At 34.5% G+C, this 22,177-nt stretch overlaps 1 long non-coding RNA gene across 1 annotated transcript in view; it reads right to left on the reverse strand.

Annotated features, from left to right (window-relative positions):
* Positions 1-21,033, reverse strand: part of LOC141491776 (uncharacterized) — a 52,678-nt gene extending 31,645 nt beyond the window's left edge. Inside the window, exons 1-2 of the long non-coding RNA XR_012469757.1 lie at positions 20,948-21,033; positions 2,490-2,589 (exon numbers count right to left, since the gene is read on the reverse strand). This is a non-coding gene — a long non-coding RNA (uncharacterized LOC141491776). The remainder of the gene's footprint in view (positions 1-2,489; positions 2,590-20,947) is intronic.
* Between the last annotated feature and the right edge of the window lie 1,144 nt (positions 21,034-22,177).

A 22,177-nucleotide genomic window follows, 5' to 3' on the forward strand; every position in this document is an offset into this window, starting at 1 on the left:
AGCAAGTCTATCTATATTCATGGGGGGAGGGGTATTTTGTTTACTTGTAAACAAGAATATTTTATTAATGTAAAAAACATTTGTACAAAATGAGAATAAAAAATAAATTAAAAAAAAAGAGAGACATTATGCCCCAGCTGGAGTAATTGAGTAGATGGCTTAGTAGGGGCAGCAGTTAAGTCACCCCATCACCAGCTCTCCACAGGGTGGGGAATCTGATCGTCTCCATTAGCTCAGAAGACCACCCTGGTACCCAAGTTAGATATCCAACATGAGAAGAAGGATGGAGTCAACAGATCCACCTTATGGATTCTAAATTCTATCTTTAAAGAGAAAAAGAGACTGAGGGGCCCTCCCTGACACCAGGGAGATCAGGTAGATTCCTTCCTAGCTCCCTTTTACTCAGTGACCAAGCTATTGTAGGCCTTGGGGATGGAGAAGAAATGTGGATCCCAGAACCAGGAGTTACCTCTGTTTTATACATTTCATAGCTAGATTTTTCCACAGTTTTCTGTGGCATCTTCTTCACCCTCAGTGACTCTGACTCCCTTTGGGGCAGTCCACTTAATGGGCTCCTGAGTAAAGCAGGGGGCAGGAAGCTTATTGAGAAAGATTTTCATTGCTCTAGAGCCAGTGAGTGGCACAAGAGATGTACTGGACATTTTCCATCCTAGATGTGATTCTTTATTTATATGCAATAAAAAAAAATTGTCTTAATTCAGCAAGGTTTCCTACCAACCAGAGCTGGAATCTTTAGCGGGGATACATGATGTTTTTAAAATATGGAGTTAAATCTTTTCTCTACTATTTTATATTCAGTGTGCTGGGTACAGGGTCTGCACTAGGCCTGACCTTTACTGTCTCTTTATGATTACAACTTTTTGGGGAGGTAGAGGGGAGCATTTAGCAGCATCTCTAAGGAGATTTTTTTAAAAAAGAAGAGTCCAACAAAGTGATATAGCTTATTTGCACAGTTGTTGCAGGTGTAGGTCACACTTATGCTTGTATACGCAATTATTCATAAGTGTACATGTACATGTATGTGGGATATATTATATGTATACATATATACATCTATGTGCATAATATGTATATGAACACTTGATGGCTAGCTAGATCACTAAATATACAGGTAGATAGGTAGATAGACATACACACACATACACACACACAGAGACATAAACAAGCAGGAAGGCAGACAATCAGTCAGCCAGCAGCCAGTCAGACAAACAGTCAGACAGCCAGTTAGCGAGACAGACAAACAGACAGATAGATGATAGATAGATTGATAGATAGATAGATAGATAGATAGATAGATAGATAGATAGAAAGATAGATAGAAAGACACAGACAAACAGGCAGGCAGACTGATAGCCAGACAGCCAGTTATCCAGTCAGACAGACAGCTAGATACAGAGCTAGAAAGGAATATCTGATGTTTAGAAGGGAAGCCTCGTTATCAGGAAGTTACAGTGGACAAGAACATTGGATAGAAGAGAAATAGAAGTTCAGTATAGATTGAACATAACTATAAATAAATTCTTAAATAATTGGAAGCTAGATACTCAAGGAATGATTAAGTAGATCTACAGGTATAGCCAACTGAGAGATCATAAAGTAAGGGTAAAAGAACAAAGAGAAGATGAGCAATGGTTAATTTCTTCTTGCTTAGAAGTACTGAGACCTATTGATAATAAAAATAGAGAGATCTGTTTTTTTTTTCCCTTGGGTGGATATCAAAGATATAATAGAACCTTCCAAGACTTTTCAAAACATATGACTACTGCCCACTTCTAGTGAATCACATAGGTCCATATGCTTCCAGATGGAATTTAGAATTGCCAAAGATGAAAATGAAGACCAAAGGAATACAGGTAGTGTTTTCTTCATATCAAAGCAAGGGATAAATAAGAGAAGAGTTGATCTAGGAGGGAAAACTGGCCAGAAAAATCATGCCTAGAAATGGAATTTTGAACCAATAAATTAAAATAGATAAATGACAGTCTTTTGGCCATGCATAGATTTCAGTAACAAATGCTGTTAGGAAGAAATTTACCCAGAGCCTTTCTAATCTAATCAAAAGTGCTTTAAGTGATGAGGGAGACAGAAAACTGACTGCATATATTCAGAAAGCTAGTTTGTCAGTCAGATGAAACCTAATAGTGATTGAGATACCTGGGAGCTGAAGGGGAACAAAATTTTTGGAAAAAAAAGGAGATACACAAATGCATGTATTCAACTATATACAGTGAAATCAAAATTTAGGCAATGAATAAAAAAAGTACAATTAGAAGTCCTAGTATATTAGTATATGGAAGAAAATTGGTGAGACTTAATGGGATGAGGCTTATAGATGGAATGTTGCTTTGAATGAATATATATATACATATATATATATATATGTGTGTGTATATATATATATACAAATGGAAAGAAAAAAGATAAGAAAAGGGGAGGAAAATCATTTTATATTAAGTACAAATACTCACGTGAGAAAATCTAAGACCCAGAGGGGAGAAAACATGATAGAGACCATTTGAGTGAAGATCAGTGGAGGGAGAAAGAGAAATGACTCTATCCCACAGATACCTAGAAGGAGACAAAAATAAATGAGTTTGGGAAATAAATCATAATACTGGAATAGGGGCAAGATATTGCTGTGATGAGTGTCTTCAGTTATCTAGGTATCTGCTGGAACTCTCACTACTGAAATAAGAGCAGTTAGTAACTCCTTTGCTTTATTTAATGATAATTTCATAAATGTCAAAAGATGGAGGAATCCACAAGGGGAGATTCTATTCCAGATCTCCTTCTCACTAGAAGGGAAGCATAGGCTGTTGAAAGGCAAAAATGATGGGAAGGTTCATGGTGCAACTGACCACTCCTTTGTAGAGTTTGTGATAGAGATGAAGAAGTAATTAAATAAATTGGCATATGTATGTGCATATACATATAAATATATGTCATCAGGGAACTGATGCTATGACAAGCACATGTATTGGATTTGAGTGAGTGACTTGCCCAAGGTCACACCACTAGTAAGTGTCAAATATCTGAGATCAGATTTGAGCTAATTAGTTCAGTTGCTTATAGAGTGGTAATAATGCCAAGTTCACAGGTTCAATTCCCATAAAGATCATATCAACATATACATCTATATAGGTTATATATATATATATATATATATATATATATATATATATGCATGCAACTTGAAGTTTTGAGACATAGACAGACAGATAGACAGGAGAAATAAACATAGGCAAAAAGAAACATCCCAGGAAGAACAGGAAAGACTAAAGAATACATCTAAAAACACAGAAATAATTCCAATTAAAAGGAATAGACATAGTTACCTGAAGGCACTGATTTGGATCACAGAAAACTCACTAAAGAAATTAGTTTTTTTTTAAAATATGTTTGATACAATAGTTGGAAGTTAGATCAAATTATAGAGAAAGATTTCATAAGCTTGTTATGATATAATAAGAATAGAATCAGATTGCTAAAACTTAAGGTAAACTGAGTTTCTCAAGGAAAACTAAGGACAACAGAGACAGGTTTTAGTTACTTTGTTTCATTATATAACTATCTTGAAGAAAAGAAGAGCAACAGAAAAGGAAGAGGACCTTGTTCTATGTGACAGAGATAACAGCTAATGCTAGAGGTAGCAAGGCTGAAGAATCCCAATTTTGCTTCAAAATTCTAAGCTAATAAACTGGATGTAACAAAACTAGCTACTAGGAAGTAGATTCCTAATAAAAAGAAGGCTACAGAATAACTGGTTTCTTTGATGAATTTGAGTCATGAGGCTAGGTGAAATATATCCTCAGCTAACAGAAAGGACTTGCAGTTATGATTGCTGATCCACTGTCAGTGAGCTTTGAAATATTATGGAGAAAGACAGAAGCACTATAAGACTTGAGAAGGGCAAATGTCCTAGTTTTGGATGATTTTGGAAGGAATAGAATCTGAAAAATATTTATAATTCAGTGAGGATGAATTTAATTCCCTCTAAAATTCTAGACTGTAATATTAGAAATAGTATAGTGAATATCTAAAAAAAGAAACATGATTAAAAAAGAGACAACTGGGCTTCATCAATAACAGGGCAGACAAAGCTTATTTAATAAAACAAAACAAAGCAAAATCCCTCAATTATTACACTGGTAGGTAAGAGGAAATAAATACTATATAGCTTTAGAGGCAGGTAGGTGGCTTATTGGAAAGAGCACTGGGACTAGAATCAGAAAAAAATGGTTTTGAATCCAGCCTCAGACACTGACTAGCTGTATGACCCTGGCCAAATCATTTAAACTTTCTTTGCCTTGGCATCTAGGTAGATCTCTTGGCTATGATGTGAGGAAGACATTTACCCAGAACCTTACTAATCTAATCAAAAGTACTTTAAGTATTGAGGGAGGCAAATCCACTCCAATATCTTTGCCAAGGAAACCTCATGCTTATTATTGGGGTGATATGATTCACAGAATCATGAAAGGCCAGACATGACTGAACAACAAAAATGTAATTTATTATAATTTTTGCAATGGTTTTGTAGAAAAAATGAAGAAAGGTAGGCTGGAAGATAATGTAATTAGTCAGATTAAAAGCTTGTTTAATAATGCCACTTAAAGTACCAGTCATTAATGGTTTGGGGCCTCCTTGATTTTAAAAACATAGGCCTCTGCTTCAGGTAAAGTTGGGGTTCATAATTAGGATTAGAAGAACAAAAACTGCTTTGTTAATTTACATTATTTCCCCCTTCCTATCTACTTCTGTGCCAAGCTTGTCCATATAAATATACAACATCTATCTAACTGTAAATTTTATTCTGGATAATCTTCATTAGTCATCTACTTGATGATTACTAAATGTCTGTAGCATTTTTGAATGACTGTGATCTCATTTAAGAGGCACTACATTGTTCTAGGGCTTAATGTAATCAGCCCAACACCTGCAAGGGACAACTGCAGAACTTCATCATTTTATTTTAGGTTTTTGCAAGGCAAAATGGGTTAAGTGGCTTGCCCAAGGCCGCACAGCTAGGTATTTATTAAGTGTTTGAGACCAGATTTGAACCCTGGTAGTCCTGACTCCAGGGCTGGTGCTTTATCCACTGCGCCACCTAGCTGCCCCTGAATTTCATCATTTCTAAGGGATCCCTTTTCCAGTTGAATTCTGCTCCAAACCTTCTTTCTGAAAATAGAAGCATTTTAATAAGTGTATATTCCCCTATAGTATTTCTTGATTTACAATAATGTTCATCAAGTTATCTATTCCTGTTTTAATATCTTTCAACAAATATTGAATGACTTTGACAAATTAAAATCTTCAATGGGACAGATCCTTTAAGATGAGGTTTTGTTCTACCAAGTCAAACACTTAAAAAATTGTCAGCAAACAATGAAAATACCATAATCTGTCATTTATGACATTTTGAAGATATTAGTCACTATAATAAATAAATAAACACACTAAAATAAATACATATGTGTTACTATAAAGAATAAATAAATACATATCCATTACTTAAGATGAGAATTAGCTTTATTTCCTCAAAGATATAGTAGTATTTATATACAACATCATTACAATTACATGGGAGACGCTGGCAAAGGACTGCCAAGCAAGATATGCCTGCATCAAGCAAGGTCCTGTGCTCTGTGAATGAAGCAGAATTGAGGTAGCTAAAAGGATATGTTCCCAAATTTAGAGGTCTCTTATACTACAAATGTTAATGTGAACTCTTTGTGTCTGACCTGCAGTAGAATCTCCCAAGTCCCTATTCATCTGATCAGTCACAATCAGACACACTATATCTTGACTCCAACATAGTGTTAATATTTTGGTCCTCTGAGTATGAAGGCCAATAATCATTAAAATACAATGATACGGCTCTCTAAGATTTTGGGTTATGCCAAATCTCAGTAATATAGTGAGTGACTGCTATATTAAAAGTCTGAGAAAGAATTATAATTTTTTTTGTTGCAGGATTATTCAGAAAATGATTACTATGATTTGATTCTCTAATAGACATACCTTTGGATGATCATAGATCTACATACCACATACACTCAAGGTAAAATTATAACTATTTAAATAGCACAATGTATTAAAAATAAGTGAATATTCTTCAAACTGTAATTCTATTTCATTCTAACTCAAAAGACTAAGGAATCTGATATCGTCTCTTTTTTAATTCTCTAGATAAAAATGCTATTAATAAAGACTATGGACTGACACTCTTGATGGCTGTTATTTTAAAGAACATCTTAGCCCAGAGGCCTGTTAATTACAGACACCTCCAATTGTTTAGAGCTGGAAAGAAATTTATTGAGATAGATCATTTAGTCTAACTCCTTTATTTTATAGATAAACTGAAGTTTATAGATGACTTAAAGAGGTGAAGAGATTTGACTCCAATCTAGGGAGAAGAGATTGCTATTCTAGGGAAACACATTGGTGAATCAAGACTTTTTTAAAATAATAATTAAAAAGGAGCCAAGAAATCATCATTTGCAAGACAATTTGACAGTTCCCATCAGACAGTATAATGAGTAGTGAGAAACTACAGAAGTAATGAGAACAATTATCCTCAGGTTATTTATAATGCAGACAGATTCAATAATACAAAATGAAACAACAAGCATACCAAGGATGAGAATAGGTACCAATTCTGAAAATGAAGTTTCAATTATTAACCAAGGTCTTATGCCTGAGAACTATATTAGCTAGTATTTTTTCCAAGAAAGTATCTGAACCAATAAATCTGATCAAAAAAGGAGGTGAATTAAAAAGAGCATCAGTCTGTAAATAAATATGTATTAAGTATCTACTTTGCTCCAGATAGGGGCAGGCAGATTAATCACTGTACCTGGAGGCGGGGAAAACTTGAGTTCTGTTGAGGCTTAGACATTTACTAGCTATGTGACCCTAGGCAAGTCATTTAACATTGTTTGTCTCAGTTTCCTCCTCTGTAAAACAAGCTGGAGAAGGAAAATGCAAAGTACTCCAATATTTTTGCCAAGAAAACCTCAAATGGGGTCATGAAGAATCAGATACAACTGAAAAATAATTTAGCAAATGTGCCAGACACTGTGGCAATCCCTGGAGGAGGGTGGCATCAGAGATATCATAAAAGGCTGTACCCACTTAGCTGAAATTTCCAAACATTTGTGGGTTTACAGAAAAGATAACAAAAAAGGATAGAAATGTGGAAAGGGAGGATTTCTGTAAAAACAAGTGCTCAAGAAACTTAAGATAAACACTGTGTGTGGGGGCAATGAAGAGAGTGGATGTGGGTTGTGGTGAATAAGTGATTAGTCACCAGAGATTTGAGTGGCAGGGGAGTACAGATTGACTTCCAGTTCAATAGATAGGAGACACTCAAGAGAGTGGGCGTGGAAGCAACAAGAAATTCTCACTCAAGTTGCCCAGAAGCAGTCAGTCTGAGTTAGCAGTTAAATCAATAAAGGCAAATTGTTTGCAGCTGCTCTCTGAGTATTTCTCGATAAACAAGGTTTTGCTATTAAAGATTACAGAAAAGAGAAATAATAAGTGTGGGTTAATAAATCACATGTTGATCCCATTGAGAAGCAAGCCTAACACATTGACTGGTTCTGCATTGGGCTTTCATAGACTTTAATCCTTATGAATGTCCTTCCTATGTAGACAATGATGATGATCAAAGTTTAAAATTTTTGCCTATACTAACCTTTAATATCTCCCTTTTCTTTTTTCCTTGTAGATACTGAAGCATTGACTTAAACACTACCAAGTTTGGATGCTTATCTAACTGTACTAATAGAAAAAGAAAAATTAAGAAAGGTCAAGATAGAAATTTTTCTAGAAATAAAATTTATCAAAAAATGTTATCAAGGTATGCAAAAATGAATGTTTTCTTTCCCAATTCTCCTTCTCCTTTCCTTAAATCAATTACTTACACACACACACACACACACACACACACACACACACACACACACAGAACAAACACACAAACATAGAGTAAAGATTAGGAAAATGAATGGATATGATAAAATGTAAATGATAAAATCTAAATTGGAACTTTTAAGACTCCAAGAATAATTATAGGGACTGAAGAAAGATTTTTAACAATATTTCAAATAGATCAAGTGTAAGAACAGTTGAATTCAAATTCCATCTCTGAACTTTGCTTACCTGGGTGACCTTGGCCATAACATTAATCGGCATTGGTCTCAGTTTCCTCATTTGTAAAACAAAGAGCTTGCACTAGGTGATCTCAAGTTCCCTTCCAGATTTGAATCAATTTTTTTTATTAACTTTATTTCAATGACATGGAATTGTGTATAAAATGGAAACTGACCCTAATAGTGCATCATTGGGAAGAGGAACAAAGAAGCTGTGAATAAAGAAGTCATCTCATGGGGACTGAAAACAGAATTCTTTTCCAAATCATAGAAAAGGGCAATTCAGAGAATTTTTGCGAAGAAATTCCAGGACTTCCATCCAAGACAGCATATGGGTAACTTTGAGGAGAGTAGATTGGACCTGAAGCCAATGGGATCAGAACCAGAACTGATGGAGACAAAGATCCCGCTTCTCCAAAAACCAAAGGAGAGATAGTTCAGGTCTAAGCCAATGGAGTGATTTTTTTAAAAAAGTAGCAACCACTAAGGTTTGGAACATGTTTTTAAAGCTAATATGAACAAGATTGCATTGAGAGGATTTCTAACTAAATTCAGATCCTTATTTTTCTGAATTTGCACTTCATTTTCTCAAAATAATTGATTTATAACCATCAGGCAGGATATCATTAGGCTCAGTGACCAGTTAAGCTTCTAGACTAGCTGAAGGCTGGCTCAGTGTAGGATAGTTGCTAAGAAGGTGCATCTCATAGAGGCATGATTAACTTCCCAGAAAATAAAAAAAAATGTTGGTATTTCACACTAGAATAAATAAAATATCACCAAAAACAAAAGCAAAATCTGTGATGTTGAGGAGAGGGTCAGAGGAGTGAGAGTGTTGAAATAGTCAATGAATTTGCTTTTTTAAGAGATTTGTTCTTGAGGTTTCTTTTTTACACCCTCCATCCACTCTTGATTCTCAAAGGCATAAACTACTGGAACTTAGAACTATCTCATCTGACTAACTTTGTGGTGATCAGTTATGCTTCATTTCTTTACAAATGTCTTTAAACATTGATTCCCCCCACCCACTAATATAGGCTGCTATTCCTTCTAGGTCAAGTTCAATCTGAATTGGTGAATTTGATGTATTTAAGTTTGATTCCAACAAATCATACAATCAAAGATTTAAAGCTGGACGGAATTACAGATATGACCTAATTCAATCCTCTGCTTTTACAGATGAGGAAACTGAGGCCTGGAAAGCTTCAGTGACTCCACTGGCACTGTATAGATTAGTGTAGTAGAATAGATAGGATTATAAGCTTCATTTTTTGAACTTTAAACTTAGAGCTCCACAGCCTATCACCATTATTTTAAACAGTCAAGCAAAGAATTTCAGAAGTGGAAAAGAATTATTTTATTTTTTGTCTTTTTTTATTCTCAGTTGCTGACACATAGTAAGCACATTGTAAATAATTATTGATTGATTAATGCTTAGTCTCAAAAACATACTTGAGTAAATATTGCATAGTCCCCTCAATGAACAAAAATGTTTTCTACAATATCCCAGCAAGGTTTTTATATATTATTTTCACCCATATTCACGTGTATATTTTGAAGTTACACGATTTCCCTCCAACTTCCCTTCCCAATCCCCTCCCCTCAATGGTAGTCAGGTTAGTATTGTGCATACATATCTTTGATAAACATGTTTACAAATTAGTTATTTTCAGTATGAGGAATTAGGATTAAGGGAAAGAGATACCTTTTTATAAGAGAAAAATTTATAAAGAGATAATTTTTATAAAGTGTTCATCAGATTCTGAAGGGTTGGTATTTTTTTTTTGTTTTTCTTCCTTTGGATGGGGATAATATAGTGCATAAGAGATAAATTTATAAAGAGATGAGTTTTATAAAGTGTTCATCAGATTCTGAAGGGTTAAAATTGTTATTTTGTTTTGTTTTTCTTCCTTTGGAAGGGGATAATATAGTCCATAACCAGTCAAATACAGTTATCCTGAGTCTCTGAACTGCTGAGAGAAGCTGCTTCTATCAAGGTTGTTCATCTCACAATGTTTTTGTTGATATGTACCTTGTTCTTTTGGTTCTATCCCCCTTTGCTCAGCATCAGATTCTGTGACTCTAGAGTCCAACCATTCTTTCTTTCTTATAGAACAATAGTATTCCACAGCATTCATGTACAATAACTTGTTTAGCCATTTCCCAATTGATGGACATCCCCTCACTTTCCAATTCTTTGCCACTACAAAAAGAGCTGCTATGAATATTTTGGAACATGTAGGACTCTTCCTTTTTTATAATTTCTTGTGGATATAGATCTAGAATTGGAATTTCTGAGTCAAAGAATATGAACAGTTTTATTGCTCTTTGGGCATTGTTCCATATTGCCTTCCAGAAAGGTTGGATCTGTTCACAACTCCGCCAACAATGCATCAATATCCCAAACCCCCCCACAAACTCTCCAACATTGATAATATTCCTTTTTTTTCATCTTGGCCAGTCTGATATGTGAGGTATCATTCACTGTTATTTTGATTTGCATTTCTCTAATCAATAATGATTTGGAGCATTTTTTCTTATGATTATATATAGCTTTAATTTCTTTGAAAACTGTTCATATGTTTTTACCATTTATCAATTAGGGAAGTCCCAGCAGGATTTGGCAAAGTCTGCTTGAAGAACTCCATTCCATTCCCGAAAACCACTACTTTCCAAGGCAGCTCATTACACTTTTAGATGACTCTATTAAGATTTTTTTTTTTACATTTATCCTAAATCTACCTATCTACTTCTTCTCACTGACCATCAGTTATCTGGGGCCAACCTGAACAATCTAACTATCATTCTCTGTGCTAAACTTTTTTTTTGTTTTCTGTTTATTTAAAATTTCAATACATAGAACAAAACAAGCATTTCCAAAACACATTATAATAAAAACAATGATGATAGGGATAGAACCCTTTTCCCCTAAAATGTTCTCTAGATTCAATATCCCAGGTTCCAAAATATTGAGCCCAATCTATACTATTCTTGTTGCTCTCCTCCTGATCATGGAAGTATATATTTATAGGTCCAGGTTACTTGAGTTACACACTCACTAGATATGTGAAACTGGACAAGTTATTTAATCATTCTGGGTGTCAGGATAAAAAAAAAGATATCATTGGTAAAAAGTTTCACAAACCTTAAAGCTCTCTGTAAATGCTAGCTATTGACAGCTAAAGCTAGCTATACCCAAGATCACTGAGACTTTCCATACTGATGCTAATCCTTTCATGAGATCACAGAGATTTTTGTGAATTTTCCCACAGAATAAAGACTATTAATAAGCACTGTGATGATAGACTCTGAATGAAAATTCTGAGGAGACCATTATTTGTGAAGAGCATTATTTGCTTTGAGATTACAGTCTTGAAGAAGGAGCTATAAAACAACTTTAGGATACAGAAAAGAAGTTTCAAACACAAGAATTATAAAAATTATAAAGGAGGAGACAGCCATGTGTCAGAAAAGCAGACAAGTTGAAGATGAAACAAAAAGTTGCAACAGTTGAAAATAGTGACATCGAATTAAAAGTTCTCTCCTGCTTTTCCAGATCACAAAAAAAAAAGACTGTCTGCAAACCCCATGGAAGGTTTATACCTCATCTTTTTAAATTCATTTTTTCTTTTAAATTTGTCTGACATTTATCTTTATCTTCCTCCTCCTTCCCTCTCCATATAAAAAGAAAAAAATAAAAAAAAATATGTGACAAATAGGTATAAACAGAGCAAAACAAATTCCTACATTGGCCAATTTCAAAAATGCATATCAACTTCTTCAACTTGAATCCATCACTTCCCTTGTCTGGAGAGAAGTCCTCTGGATTCCTATCTGGTCATTCTATTGAACAATTCTCAAATCTTTTAAAGCTATTTGTTTTTAGAACATCATTATTATGCTAATTGCTGCCCTGGTCTCCTTGATAGTTTGACTATCTTCCTATGATGTCTAGGGCAATACATTGTTTAAATGCTGTCTGTTTCTATTTATAATTGAATTGCTATAGCAATGGTTATTAAAAAATAGTGCATCACTATTGAAGCAATTTTGTCTAAAGTATCAAGAAGAAAAATGACCCGTGGTTTTCTCTAATTTAGACTAAAGGAAGAAGGGAAAGACTGAACCCATGTGAGAAAGACTATTCAAGAGCATAAACTGTAGACTAATTTCAATAGAGAATTTGTCAGTAGTTAAGCCAATAACACAGTGAGAAGTGGAAATTTGATGTACTTTCTCCTGAATGGACATGAAAAATAATGTCCAGAACTTAGTATTCTACTTATGACCCACACATCTCTACATGTGAATATAAATTTACAATAATGTGCCTCTATGTATATTTGTTTCTGTGGCTTCTCCCTCTTAGGTTTACCATTGAATCTATTCAAGAAAAGAAAATTGTTAAGTCATCTTTATTATTGCCTTCTCCCTCAGTCTTTTCTACTCACCATAAACCTATCATTCATGCCTATACCTGTTTAAAAATATTTTTATTTTTTTATGCTATGCATATGTCTAAATGCTATGCCTATGCATATGTCTAAGTTAAAAAATTCCCTTCCACCCTCTCTTGCCACCCCTCCCCTCAGCAGCAAACAGTCAGGTTAAAATTGTACTTAATATTTTTGTTAAACCCCTTCACAGGTTAGCCATTTTTGATATGAAGAATTAGGATTAAGGGAAAGAAATACATAAGAGATATTTTTATTTTTTAAAAAAGTGAATGTAGTGTGTCTCAGATTCTGAGGGATTTTGTTTTGTTTTGTTTTTAATTTTTTCTTGCTCTGGATGGGGATAGCATTGTCTGTAGCCGGTCTAATAGGGTTGTCCTAGCTCTCTGGACTACTGAGAGAATCTGCACCCATTGGAATTGAACATCTCACAATGTTATTGTAAATGCATACATTGTTCTCTTGGTTCTGTTCCCTTAGCTCAGCATCAGATCCCGTAAGTCTTTCCATGCTTCTCTAGAGTCTGACCATTTTTGGTTTCTTATAAAACAATGGTATTCCATAATATTCATACCTTTTTTATAGAATGATGGATATATATGTACATGTTTACACACACACATGTTTTTATTTATACCTTTTGTTCAACAATACAGTTCCAGTTACTTCTCAGTTACATTTCAGAGGATCACATATTTCAAATTAGAAGGGGCCTTAAAGCCTTCCTATTTCAATTTTCTCATTTATAGTTAAAGAAATTGAGGACCAAAAAGGTCAAGTGATTTATAGATGGTCACATAGTTAGTGAGTGTCAGAGTTGGGAAATGAGTTCTAGTACTTTCTCTTTGAATTCAAAACCCTCTCCCCTAAAGAATGCTTCAAGGCCATATTTTCAAGTTTCCTTTGTGTAGAGATGATGTTTTCTTTTCCTTTTCTTTATTTGTCCTTCATTTTTGTAGAAGACCACAACCTCATGGAGGTCATGCCATGACAAATACATGAATTTAGTTTGAGTGAGGGATTGCTGTGTTAAATCACCAATCTCACTTTCTTCTCCAGAACTATCTGGATCCAGTGGCCAGATATGAATCAGGATGACTGTAAAAGCATGGGAGGCCATCAGGATTAAGATCATACAGCTAGTAAGAGTTGAGTATCTGAGCCTGGATTCAAACTCTTGTCCTCCTGATTCCAGGGCCAGTGCTCTATCCACTGGGCCACCTAGTTGCCCCTCCAGAGATAAACAAATGATTGAGTCACCATTAGGTATTACATTTACATTTGTTTACTCAGCAAAAATAATAAGAGTTAACACTTACATATACTGGTCACTAGGATAAGCATTTGGTAATCTTCATCTCATTTGATCCTTTCAACAATCCTAGGAGGTAGGTACTTTATCCCAATTTTTAGAGATGAACAAACAAAGGTTAAGTGATTTACAGGGTCACAGTTAGCAAATGTTTGAAGTAAGATCTGGTAGGTGGTGCAGTGGATAGATCACTGACCCCATTGGATTCAGGAGGCTGGGAGCTGGAAACTGGCTTCAGACACTTGCCACTTACTAGCTGTGTGACCTTAGGCAAGTCACTTAACCCTGATTGCCTTGCATCCAGGGCCATCTCCAGTCATCCTAATTCATATCTGGCCACTGCACCCAGAGAAAGTAAGGCTGGTGACTTAACACAGCCTTCCCCTCACTCAAATCCAATTCATATGCTTGTCATGGAATCACCTCCCTAATGTTATGATCTTCTTCAAAAATGAAGGACAAAAACATTATTAAATATTGAAGCACAATTTGAACTCGGGTCTTCCTAAATCTATATCCAGAACTCTATCTATTGAAGCATCTAGTTGTTTTCTTGAAAGGATATGGACAACACTTCTAGGAGGTAGATATTTAAAATACCAAACTAAGTTTTTTATACATGAATCCTAGGAGCACACTTAAAATACATTTCAATCAATTGATTAAAATTTATTAAGGGTTACCATGGTCCTATCAATTTGCTAATCATATTGATCTTTTTTACTTCACTATCACAGCCATTTCCAGGAAAAAAAATCTTACCCTTAATTTATTGAATAAGACTTTCCTTGTGGAAATGTGGGGGGGGGTATAAGGAAAATTAATAGACTCATCAACCATGAATGATAGTACATGAATTATTCCAGAACCAAAGATCCTTACCTTTTCAATAAAAAGAGATACATTTCTACTCATAGGAAAAACTCTAGAAATTTAAACAGATTAGTCTCATTGATCTTTCCTTCTTTACAGTAATAATCATTGTATATCCCTAGTCTGATTTTCCTCTCATAATTCTGCATCAATTCAATCAGTCAACCTTTCAGTCAATAAGTATTTATTAATCACTTCCTATGGGCCAAGTAACATGCTTAAGTGCTGATAATATGAATACAAGAAAAAAAGATCTCTTGTGCCCCAAGGGGGCAAATGTGGATGGATGGATGGAGATGTGGGGAAGGAAAGACCACAAACAGACGGGCACTACAAAGCAGGGAATGGGTGGGGTTAAGGGACCTGTCACAGGGGTATAGTAGATAAAGACTTGTAGAGGTATAAGCAGTGCATCTTAGAGAGGCTAATTTAAATACATCAAATGCATCTTCTCTTAATTCTCAGTGATTATTATTTCTTATGTTATAATAATATTTCATAGCATTCATATATTACTCTTTCTTTAGCAATTTTCCAATAGAACACTTTGTTACCAGCTAATTTGTCTCAACAAAAGTGCTGCTATGTATGTTTAAGCTATATTTGAAACCTTTTCCCCTCTCTTTAACCAAGTTTGGATACCTATCTTAGCATAGTAATATACAGGTTGAAAGGTATATAAATATTACTTTTTTACCTAATTTAATGTTATTTTTCTAGACTTATTGGAAAAATTAACAGATATGTCAATAATTTATCAGGTGGTTGTCTTCTGAGAGTCCCTACAGCTCATTTTCCCCCATCTTGTTATTTTGGTAAATCTATCATATGTGTGGGGAAAATAATTGTTTAATTTGTATTCTCCTTAATAGTAGAGATTTGAATTCATTATTCATATGTTAACCAACAGCTTACAATTTTTCTTCTGAGAACTACTTACTCACATACTTTCATCCTGTATCCTTTTTGGAATGACCTTTGCTATTATAAATACCTTTGGTTTTTGTATAATTGGTGTGTTTAATTCCTTTTATAGCTGGATATTTGAATTTTATTGAACAGATATAATATTTTTTCAATTAATAGTTTCTATCCTTTGTCCATTTGCATTGTTTGTTCACAAAAATATTTCTACTTTCACATCATCAATATTATTGTGTGACATCTCTATCCCTTGTTCAGTTGTTCCTTTTTAGTCTAGCAATAATTGAGCTATTTCTATTTATTTTTGAGGAATAAAAATTCGATTCCCCCTTTTCCCACTTATTCTTCATTTGTTCCCTTTGTGATTACAAACCTTTTATATTTTGAAATGAATTTTGTTATTTTGTCCTGGTCTATAAAATACACTCTTAATAGTTTGATTGTTGTGGCACTAAATTATAAATTAATTAAGCATTTATCATCATTTAAAAATATTTTCATGGCAAATTCAAAGAGAGCATTTTTGATTTAGAGTGTGTCTATGATTCTGGAAGAAATTTCTAGAGCCTCTCCTTTAGAGAAAGGGTCCTATACCTCCTTTCCCCTATCTGTCAGCGAAAGATGTTGCCTTTTGTTTTATTGAAAAATCCACAACAACAGCAACAACAAACTAACAAGTCTTTCACCATAAACTCCCTTTTCTTCATCTCAATACCTTTGAAATGATCCTCCACTTTTTCCTCCTTTAGGCAATGGTAATGTAATGACTTTTCACAATGCTAAAGGAAATTCTTCTGTGTCCTCAATCTTTACCACTCTTCTAATCTCCAGGTGACTGTTCTGTTAAACTCTCTCTGTGTCTCTCTGTGTCTCTGTGTCTCTGTGTCTCTGTCTCTCTGTGTCTCTGTGTCTCTGTGTCTCTGTCTCTCTCTCTCTCTCTCTCTTTCTCTCTGCCTCTGTCTCTCTGTCTCTCTGTCTCTCTGTCTCTGTCTCTCTGTCTCTCTCTCTCTCTCCATCTATTAAGTTGTGTTGTGGTTTTTTCATACTATCTTCGAATATACTAATTCTTGCCATCATTTATTTTCAAATAACAGACCAAAGGAAACAATGAACTTGACTAATTCTTACTGTCCCCTCAATTTATGACCTTTTATATTCTTTTTCTTAGATAAACTTCTAAACAAAAGCTTTCTACACTAATGGTCTCAACTTCTATTCCTCACCTCTCAGCAATATGGCTTCTGATCTTATCAATTATCTCAATTTATTTTCAGTTGCCAGTAAAATCAGATAGTAATTGTAAAACATTTTGTTAGCACTCTGAGTGACACATAGTTGGCATTGAATAAATAAATGCTTATTCTTTTTCTGTCTTCTTTCCTTTCTCCTTCTTCCTTCCATACTTCCTTCCTTCCTTCTTTTCTTCTTCCTTTCCTTACTTCATTCTTCTCTGTCCTTTCTGCTATATTAATCTTTAATTAGTTGGAGGAGGTTGTATTTAATGTTTGAATAAAATATAGCAAAACTAAAAGAATATTAGTATTAAAAAGATTGCACAAGTGATTAGGTGGCACAGTGGAAAGACCATCAGACCTGGACCAAGAAGATTCACTTCAAATATGCCTTCAGAATACTATGTGACCTCGGGGAAGTTATTTACCTCAGTTTCCTCATCTGTGAAATGAGCTGGATAAAGAAATAGCAAGTCATTACAGTATCATTGTGAATATTATTTTTTAAATTATTAAAGAAACAAAAAATTTTGATTTGACAGAATGAAATGTCATTTTACATTCTCTTCTAAATGAGGTTCTCCTATCTATATATCAAAATTATTATTGAAAGATAAGGAGGAAATGGGTTAAAAACTAGAAGAAACTTCTGAGGATATCTTGGCCACCCTTCTCGTTTTTCAGATGAGAAAACTTTAGAACTAGGAAGACTGAATAACTTGGTTCAGGTCATATATATAAATGGCAAGTTTTAAAAGAAGAATTCTGATTCTTTATCCATAACATCAATGCTTTTTTCACTATCTCAGTGTAAATTTAAAAATTAAGCTTGGTCTTTGACCATCCCACCACCACCACGATTCCCACAAAGTATAGAAATTGCAAACAGATACCAAATAGCATGCTGGATCCTATGAAAGAAGATGTGACCTCAATGATATAAAAGACTAGGCCAGAAGACTTTTCCTTGTACTGCTACTCTTTTTGAAGACCTTCTTTCTTGATGTTTGTATTCATATCTGTGTGCTCACAATACAGGTGACATCTTTAAAAATATATACATACTTTTCAGATTAGAGGGATGGGACAAAATGCCATTGACATCAAAGAGCAGCGAATATAATGGATAATCAATTGACTATCTAATATTTTTAAAATTTTAAAATTCTATTAAATTTTAAATAAATGAAAGTGTTTCTAGAATCAGGGACCCCTTAGGCCCAGAGGAACATGTCCTCTACCCGCAACACTAAGAAACAAATCTACACCAGCTGTTTCTGAAATCTTTCCATGTGACTGGAAGCCAGCAATTACATGCCAAATTATCTTTCAATAATTTTGATTATTTGGGTTAAGATACATAAGTTGTGTCTGGGTTGTCCTTTACTTTAGAATATAGCTGCTGACTTACCTAAAAAGCAACCATTTAGATATCACTTGCTGGTAAATGGTAGGTTATGTTGCTAGAACAGCTTAATCTTGTCTCTTGTCTCCAATAAAACAGCTGGCCCTTCCAATCACCAAACCTTTTGATACATATGTGCATATGGAAGAGTCTCAAACTGGGATATATGCATTTCAAAATAGAACTAAGCAGTTCCAAGTGAATAATAAACATTAAATAAAGGCTTGGTGATGATGCCATGTGAGTTTCTGATCAGGGTACTTTCAATATAAATTTGTTTACCATTTAAGAACTATAAAAAATTCTAATCATGCTGTGTCCTCAAACTATCAAGTTGGCCTCCATTACCAAGATATGGCTCTGAAGTGTGAAGTTTATTTCATTGCTCATTTATTTTATTCTCTGCTTTATTCATTTGTTTTCATAGGCTGTAGATCTTAGCTTTCTCCGTCTATGTAAGTATTGTTCTTGGCTGTTTTCTTCTACCTTTTTTTTATTTCTTGTTTTTGTGGGCACTATGCACAATGGCATTAGGGCAATCTATTAATATAATTAATGAGGTTTTTTTGTTGTTGTTAACACAATGGGGTAAAGTGACTTACCCAGGGTCACATAGCTAGGTAATTATTAAGTGTCTGGGTTATTATTAGTGTCTAAGGTAATTGTAACTATAAGGTAAGTGTCTAAGGTAATTATTAAGTGAGGTCAGATTTGATCTCAGGTCCTACTGACTCCAGGACTAGCTCTTTTTCCACTGCATCACCTACCTGCCTCCAGTTTTTGGTTTGTTTTTTTTTTAACTTTCTAGGATTGTGATATTATTGTCCAAATATTTTACATATATACACATATTTATATGTATATTAGGAATATTCATTATATATGTTCACATGCATGCATATGTAATTGTATAAATACATATATTTTCAAATATATGACAAATATGCAAATGTATGATACATATGTATATATTTTACATGCATATATTATAGCTGTCAGTGAAGCTACCATTTAAAAAGCTGCAACTTTTACATATTTCCTTGGAATAATATCAATCCTTAAAAAGCATGGATTGAAAAACAGAATCAGGAAGCTAGGTGATATTAGTAAAGAGAGTGCCAGATATAAAAACAGAATGATTTGAGTTCTTATATGACCAAGGGGAATTACTTCCTGAGTGACCTTGGGTAAGTCACTTAAGCATGTTTGACTCATAGTCTTCCTCTGTAAAATTAGATGGAAATGGAAATGACAAAACCACACTTTGCTAAGAATCTTTGCTAAGAAAATCCCTAATTGGGTTGTGAAGAGTCAGAAAGAAGCAATTGAATAACAAATGATTGTGAAAGTACGAAATATAGATAGATAGATGCATAGATCCATAGATCCATAGGTTCATAGGTTCATAGAAACATAGACACATAGATAGTCCTATAGATGGATGGTTAGATAGAAGATTTCATTTTAAAGGACAGAACTGAAAAAAATAGTCAAATACTCTCATATGGATGTGTGAACTCATCATCATGAATATTACCTTCTTTTGTGAAGTTTGAACTTCAATCTATGCTGCCTATTTTGTGTAACTGTTGCATATTGCTGCCCATAAATTTGTTATAGGAGATGGCAAGCAAAGTGTGTTTGAAAGGGTTATGACAATAGCATTGTTCTCTAGGAGATGAATTTTGGGGTGGTATTTGGGATGCAAATCATGAAAATCATCTACTGTGTGGACACTGTTTTAGTACAAGTGGAAGTCACTTATAGAACTTTAGAAGTATCAGATCATTCCAATATAAACTAACTTCCCTACTATTTCTTTGTGAAAATGAAAGTTTAAACAGGGATTATTATCAATATTTCTCAATTCTTCTGCTCCCAGATGGTGTTCTGAGGGGAGATGTTGGGCAAAAAGTGGTGCTGAGAAAAATCAATAACTAAATGTGAAAAAAATTGAGCTTAATCTCTTTTTTACCCCCCTCTTCTTAATGACTTCATGACCCCCCCCCAAGTAATCATATTTTCTTTTCCAACAGGATCAGTCAAATTCTCATTGGCTTAATGTGTTTGAAGGCAGATACTGACCCTGACTTCAATTGTATATTGTATGGTATCACTGAGGTTCTACATAATTACTTCTATAGAAAAATATACAAGGGAAAGAAAGATTTAAAGTTACCTACTCAGATAGCATGGTGTTTTCTGAGTTGAGTAAAGATCAGGAGGAAGTGAAACCTGTACATTTTGTTTCTATGTACAACTGAGTCAAAGTTCCAGATGTTCTATCAGCTAATATATAAGTCAGACTAGTCTTCCAAGGATACACAGAGACTCTAACTTGGGGAACAAACAACAAATTTTGTCAGAGAGTTTGTCCTTGACACATTCAGAAACTCCTGAATCCAGTGTTTCTAGAAAATATGACATTTCAAAAGGACAAATTCAAAGGGCCCTTTAACAGCCTTTAACAACATATAACACACATACACACACATACACACACATATATGTATATATATATACATATATGTATATATATATATATATATGTACATATAAAGATATATGCATACCCTCCTTTTCCTTTGAAAAAGGTCTTCATGGCCCAGAACCTTTTCGTTATCCTTCTCTTTGTTTCCTGGAGCTTGCTTAAAAGATTGCCTGCTAAAACACCCGTGGCTAATTAGATCAACCTTTGCCAGCCCTTGTTTCCTGTTTGGCCCTATTTACCCTCTCTTTTCTTTTCAGGAACAGTAGTATGGATTCAGAGCAAGTCCCTAGCTCCCCCAACTGATGAAAATGTCTACAAAAAAATTCTGCTCTTTCATTAGAAGTTTTTTAAGACTATTGGCTGGTTAAAAATTAAGATATCCCTGCACCCAAGCTCCAGGTTTATGAACTTCAGTCTAGAGTTGCCATTTACATCTTTCACATGATCTGGTTGGAATTAACTCTTTCTACCCCTTATACAATTAACACCTATTACCATCCTATTGTTACTCATTATAGATATGAATTCTTATTAAACTATTAAAGTATAAAGTATTTTATAAGTTTTCCCATTTCATTCTCAAAAAACTTTGAAATAGCAATAATATTCCAATTTTACAGATGGGAAACTGAGGTTCAAAGAATATAAATATGTAAGCAATGTATTGTAGTTTCTGCAAGGCAAACAGGGTTAAGTGGCTTGTCTAAGGCCATACAGCTAGGTAATTATTAAGTGTGTGAGACCGGATTTGAACCCAGGTACTCCTGACTCCAAGGCCGGTGCTTTATCCACTACGCCACCTAGCAGCCCCATGAGTGAAGTTTTTAAAAGCATTGTGCTAATTATTGAGGATACAAATAGAAAAATTTGCCACATTTTAATGTGATGAACAATTCACATGGAAAGTTTCAACAGCAAGTCAGATGGAACTGTTTTCATGGTCCTTAGGGTACAGGGGCAAAGCAGATGTTAATGACTCTTCTTTATGCCATTGCCACTGACAAAAATTATCTGTTTCTAAAGTTAAATCATTTGGTGGCAAGAAATTTCTGTCTTCTGTCAGTGTCAGGAGCAGTAGAACCTTCAGGAATACTTGTCATGCTGCATCTCCAAAATATTGCTTCCCAGGATGAAAAGAGATTTCATGGGGCTATTGTTTAGGTGTTGCTATTTTCAAGACCCTTAGATTTGTAATTGTGGCCTCTCTGAGGGGAGATGTTGGGCAAAAACATGGTGCTAGTTTGACGTCCTATCTTTCTGTCAGGGTGTGTTACAGATTCAGGTAGATTGGAATGGGAATAACATGGCTCAA

The sequence above is a fragment of the Macrotis lagotis genome, chromosome 6, assembly GCF_037893015.1.
Source record: "Macrotis lagotis isolate mMagLag1 chromosome 6, bilby.v1.9.chrom.fasta, whole genome shotgun sequence".
NCBI classification, from domain to species: Eukaryota; Metazoa; Chordata; class Mammalia; order Peramelemorphia; family Peramelidae; genus Macrotis; species Macrotis lagotis.